General features: G+C 34.6%; 1 non-coding gene across 1 annotated transcript; it reads left to right on the plus strand.

The window, feature by feature from the left end:
- Positions 1–3,341: 3,341 nt before the first annotated feature.
- Positions 3,342–3,465, plus strand: LOC113604737 (small nucleolar RNA SNORD22). The gene has a single exon (XR_003426758.1). It is a non-coding gene; the product is annotated as a small nucleolar RNA SNORD22 (small nucleolar RNA).
- The last annotated feature ends 3,183 nt before the right edge of the window (positions 3,466–6,648 follow it).

Here is a 6,648-nt window from a genome sequence, read left to right on the forward strand (position 1 = left end):
TTTCTTTGTAAATTTGTGATTATTGTAAATTATATATACGTGTGTATTTATATAAAGATATTTTATTTCATTATCTTTTCAAATACATTTGCCTCTATAAACATAATCTGTTTTCTCTATTAAATGCTTTCAAATGAATTATATTTTTTCTAAAATATGTATCTATATTTTCTTTATTTATTTACTGGCTAATTTACCACTTGAGTTCTAATTTTATTTACTTTTTTTGTTGTTCTATTTCTCACTGACAGCTAGTTTTTTTTTAACCTAGTTTTAATTATTTATTTATTTATTTTTCTAGTATAATTTATTGTCAATTTGGCTAACATACAGTATATACAATGTGGTCTTGGTTTTGGGGGTAGGTTCCTGTGGTTCATCGCTTACATACAACACCCATTGCTCATCCCAACAAGTGCCCTCCTTAGTGCCCATCACCTATTTTCCCCTCTCTCCCAACACCCATCCACCCTCAGTTTGTTCTCAGTATTAAGAGTCTCTTATGGTTTGCCTCCCTCCCTCTCTGTTTATAACTATTTTTCCCCCCTCCTTCCCCCATGGTCTTTTGTTAAGTTTCTCAAGTTCCACATATGAGTGAAAACATATGATATCTGCCTTTCTCTGACTGACTTATTTCACTTTGCATAATACACTCAAGTTCCATCCTTATTGTTGTAAATGGCAAGATTTCATTCTTTTTGATCACCAAGTAGTATTCCATCAACTGATATATTTGTTCTTTATTTTTTATTTGAAGCACCTTCTCAGTCATGCTCATAAATGTAATACAAGTTTATGCAATCAGTTTGATATTTTTAAAAAATTAGCATCTGGGAAACCTGGGTGGCTCAGTCACTTAAGCATCTGACTTCTGCTCAGGTCATGATCTAACAGCTTGTGAGTTTGAGCCCCATGTCTGACTCTGGGCTGACAGCTCAGAGCCCTGACCCTGTGTCTTCCTCTGTCTCTGCCCCTTCCTGATTCTCTCTCTTCTCTCTCTCTCTCTCTCTCTCTCTCTCTCTCTCTCTCTCACTCTCTCTTTCTCACACACACACACACAAATAAGTAAACATTAAAAAAATCTTAATTAACATCATTTATTTTCGAGAAATGAATACTTACCTTCAGTGTCTTATTTTTAAGCCATAATCATAACAGGCATTATCCTTACTCCTTTACTACTTTGAAATTCCTTTTAGTACATATTTTTTCTGCTTCTATTGTAGGTCATTGTGAAAGTTGTGTTCCTCTGACTCTATCCAGTACTAGCATTTGGTATGTAAAGTGGCGGAAAGCCCTTAGTATTGTTTCCTGTTTTCACAGATGCTATCTGCTTCCTCCTCCATAAAACAAAACTCTCATGTCATTTAGGTTGGACTAAACCTTACTTTAAATGTGACCCATAACAGATTTCTAGGTAATACAAGTGTTCTGGGAGAATTTTGGTGTTTTTCTTTTGTGTCAGGTTATCTGATGTAACTAGAGAATTGGAGTGTTTTCTTTGAATAGGTTACACGCTTGTGTTAAAAAACAGACATACATCCCAAGTCTCCCAACTGTGTTTCCTGTTTGCTATTTTCCTGCTTGAAGGTTGGAGGTTGGGAAAATAGAAATATTTCCTTCTCCGTTTTTTTTTTTTTTATTGACAATCAAGATTTTGTTCACACAACAATGTATTTGGATCACAGCTACCAGTTTTTCTTGTCAATAAAGTGAATTTTTAGTAAAATTAGATTTGGAGGATAGGAGTTAGTAAAGCAGAAAAGTTAAGGATATGAGTGCTTAATTCAAGAATGTGCTTGTCCCTTCCCATCAATTAAAAAAATAGGTAATCCAGAAAATTTGCTAACCTCTTTACCAACGGACTGTGGTGTAGTAAAGACACAAGATTTGAATCAAAGAGACTTGAGTTCAAGACTTGGCCCTGAATATTTGCTATATGACTTCAGATTAATACCTAACCTTAATGGCCTTCAGTGTGTTCTTTTTCTCTCACATAGAAATGTGTTTTTTTTATACCAGAAAATAAAAAAATTTTTAGCAGAGTATTAACACTCAAACTTAGCTATTATTAGCTAACACTGATTATGTAATATTTTACATCTTGGTCTATATTTTAATGGCATATTTGAAGAAGGCTTGATACATATGCCTAGCAGATCACCATTTTAAGAGAGGGGCTAGGAGTCATGTATAATGGCATGCTTTAATTTACTTCAATGTCATAATGGTGTATCATGGTCAAATGAAAAAATTTTATAAGTGCTCAGATAAACTCAGTCAAGTATGAATATTTGAGTTGAATTTTCTCCTTAAAGTACTGAGTGAAGATGTATTTTTAACAGTCTTATATAAACATTAACTTTCATTAATAAGTATTTATTGGAATTATGATTAAGTTTTATAATAATGAATTAACAGGAGTGTATAAATATAGAAGATATAAAACATATGAATACACATCATATTCTAACTGCAGTATTTTGAATTGTGGTGTATGTAGGTGTCGGTGTTAATATGTGTGTGTATGTAGATTTTTGAATACAAGGAATATTAAGAGATTAATTACAATGTATATTGTTTATCAGGAGAAAAACAACAGTTAATCCTTTAACCTAAATATAACTCAATATGCTTTAAGGTTTTGTGGATGTATTTAATGTGAAGACAAGAACATGAAATCATATTTTCTACACATTATATTTGTAGAAGTTTTATGTTTGAAATTGGGTAAATCAGTTGTGATTATTATAGCTTAATGGTATATTTGCCAGAGTTGACGTAGTATTAGATTATAATGGAATTAGTGTCTGCCAAGCCTGAAGGTTGAAATACCAGTAGCTGTACCCAGGTATATATTTTTAGATTATTGACAAAGATGCCATGTGGTTTGCATCAGCAATAAATATGACATTGTCAGCAATAAATATGAAATATGGTAATAATTAAGTTATTTTTTTACTGAAAATTAATTCTTCATTACAATGAGTAATGTCTAGGGATGCCTAGTTTGTTCAGTCAGTTAAGTGGCTGGTATAGGATCAGGTCATGATCTCACAGTTCGTGGGTTCAAGCCCCGCATCTGGCTCTGTGCTGACAGCTCGGAGGCTGGAGCCTGCTTCAGATTTTGTGCTCCCTTTCTCTCTCTGCCCCTCTCTGCTCATGCTGTCTCTTTCTGTCTCTGAAAAATAAATAAATGTTAAAAAAAATTAGACATGTTCCACCTTCAAGAAAAAACTTCAAAAAATGACTACTGTCTATATGCATGTATGTATACATATATGTTCATGTATATAGTAATATATACTAGCTTTTGTCTAAATGTTAAGAACATGTTGAAGTCCCAGTGAAGAAATGTTCAAGGATATACCTTCTGTCCTAGTCCCAGATCCTGTAAAGGTGAACTCACTGGAACTGGCTGGAGAGAGGAGGAAAGTTTGTTACAAAAGGAATTGTCTGAGGAAGCATAGGATTTCTAGACAAAAAGAGAAAGAGAAATAATCACTTGTTGAAAAGCAGTTACATTTTTTTTTCCATCTGAAAAAAGACAATTATAACGGATTCCAACTCTCAGAGGATATCAAAAAAGAAGTTTTAAGCCATTTCTCATACAACCTAGCTGTTCAAATTAGCATATAATTATTTCAGCCTTTCCAAATGAAGTTTAACTTTCAAATAAAAAAGAACATATTGAAGGCTTATGATGTAATATTATTCCATCTCTCCACCCCAACTACCTATACACAGTCTATTTTCTCAGTTTGTCTCACATGTTTTATGATATCAAATTACCTCTGATACTGTCCCAGGTTAGTTTGAATGGGTTGCCATAAAATAAGTCTTTTGAATGTTTGACCTATCTGTATCTTTTTAAAATTAATACCAACTACTCATTTACTTCAACTCCCACACAATAACTGTGAATTTTCTGGTAATTTTTCATTTTTGCTGAAAGAAGATATTAAAATCAAGGATTTGGTTACTAATTTATCTATCTTTGTATCTGATAATGAACTTAATGACACAAATTACTTTAAATATGATTATGAAAAATCACTCTAGTGGTGTTAATTGTGTAGAGAAGAAAAGCTTTAGGTTAGAGAAATAATAATTTCTCATGACTTGTTAGGAACACAAAAGTAGTAATAAAATCCTAGAAGGAAAATCAGAGGCACACAGGGGACCCTATGAGCAGTGAGGCTGGCAAGTTGGTGTGGCTCATAAAGATGCTTCTCCATGGGGATTATTGATGACAATAACTCTTTGTTATAGCATATTGATTTCTAGCATATCTATCCCTTGAGTCCTGCAGCCAGGAAAGGAAAGAGTTTACATTATAATTGTCCTGATGACAAATATAAATGAAAAAAAAATAGGTTCCTAATAGCTTCTAGGGGGAAAATTTCTTTTTACATGGTGATGACGAGTGTGTACTTTTTCTGTAACTTCAGCTGTCACTCATAGCGGAAGGAAGGCAATAAACTCAGTATAGCACTTGGTGTGGACAGAGATCAATGCGGCTACCATACATCTGGCAATACTGTCAGTATGATACCTAAGAAAGAGCTTTGTTTTCAGAATGCTAATTCTAAAGTTTTTTTTTTTATGTTTATTTATTTATTTTGAGAGAGAGAGAGAGAGCGAGAGAAAACGCACGTATGCAAGCAGAGAAGGGGCAGAGAGAGAGGGAGAGAGAGAATCTGAAGCAGGCTCTATGCTGTCAGCTTGGAGTCGGACATGGGGCTCAATGTTATGAACCATGAGATTATGACCTGAGCCAAAATCAAAAGTGAGATGCCTAACCAACTGAGCCACCCAGTCTCCCCAAAATGCTAATTCTACAACTCAACTGTTGGGCACAAAATCAAACAAATGGCCAAAGAAGCAGTGATCCAAAGAAAATCTCCAAAGAAATTATGTGTCACTAACCATGCCATAGCATCCTTTGGTTGCTCAGTAAAAAGATTTTGAAAGGGATATCCAGTTTCTAGGAGATCCCTCAATAAGAAATTCAAAAATTAGATTATATCTTCAATAGATATATCAAAGTGTCAATATTGAACATATTAAAGGAAGCCAAAAATTTAACCGAATAAATAAATCATGACGCCTTCACCATTTCATTGGTGACTCATAAGAGAAAATGGTTTCAATCAATATTTGGATAAGTTCAGGGGATCCTGGGTGGCTGAGGTGGTAAAACACCCAACTTTGGCTCAGGTCATGATCTCACAGTCCATGAGTTCGAGCCCCATGTCAGGCTCTGTGCTGACAGCTCAGAGCCTGGAGCCTGCTTCAGATTCTGTGTCTTCCTCTGTCTTTGCCCCTCCCCAACTCATGCTCTATCTCTCCCTCAAAAATAAATAAAATTTTTGAAAAAATATTTGCATAAATTCAGTTGCTATTTTGTTTTGTTTATATTACCATTATGGGAAAGAAAAAACAGGTAAATCACTAGATTCCTTTGTTGTTCATAAAAGCAAACTTAAAGCAAAGGCTAGCAAAGAAACACAATTCCCCCCATATGACCCCAACACACAATTTATAAAGTAAGTGGAGAGGAGGCCTACATATTCCATCCCTGCCGTATTGCCTCTCACTTGATAAGAATGCTATGAGATTAGACTCAAACAGAGCTATCACAATACTTATTTATTCTCACTTTGAGTTTGGAGATGGTATTGAGCTGAGGTGTGACATCATATTGGAAATGACAGAGACTTTAGAAACAGGATGCTGGGAATGAGAGGACTAACTGGTTATGAATCAGACAGTGTGTGATTAAGTCTTGGCTTCTCACTGTTTAATTTGAGTGTTACTTAAAATACCTGAACATTAATATGATACACTCTAAATTAGGGGAAATAATGAGGCTGATAATCCTTACCTTATGGGGTTTTGAGAATATAAAAATGAAGTATGTAATGTAGAGTATGTCCTTCAGAAATGGGGAGATTTTCTCTGTTGTGATTTTGGTTGGTTTTAATGTGTTATTGCTGGGAAAACTGTTAAGTTCCATATCTTTTCTAGATGACTGAAGTTGTGCATGTCATAAAATCTGATTTTCACTTTCTACTTCTGTAGAATAATAATCACGTCATCTGACTTACCTAAGAATCTGAATGTAAATGAGATTTTTAACTTTAAAAACTATGTTGCTAGATGTTTATTTTTATCATTATTATTAAACTGAATGAGCTAATATAATTAGCTAAATTTAAGACACGGATTATTGGGGCACCTGGGTGGCTCAGTCAGTTAAGCGTCCGACTTCAACTCAGGTCACGATCTTGCGGTCCGTGAGTTCGAGCCCTGTGTGGGGCTCTAGGCTGATGGCTCAGAGCCTTGAGCCTGCTTCAGATTCTCTGTCTCCATCTCTCCCTGCCCCTCCCCTGTTCATGCTCTCTCTCTGTCTCAAAAATAAATAAACGTTAAAAAAATAATAAAAATTAAAAAAAAAAAAGGATTCTTAAATTTAACATCAGCTACACTGATTCATTCATTCATTCATTCATCCACTTATTCATTCACAAGATAATTTTGAGCACCTACTCCCTGCTGGCATTGATCAAAGTACATTGATCCATAGATGATCTTACGGTTCTGGTAGGATAAACAGATAATCCCTTCTAATTCAGATAATCCCTT

The sequence above is a fragment of the Acinonyx jubatus genome, chromosome B1, assembly GCF_027475565.1.
Source record: "Acinonyx jubatus isolate Ajub_Pintada_27869175 chromosome B1, VMU_Ajub_asm_v1.0, whole genome shotgun sequence".
NCBI lineage: Eukaryota > Metazoa > Chordata > Mammalia > Carnivora > Felidae > Acinonyx > Acinonyx jubatus.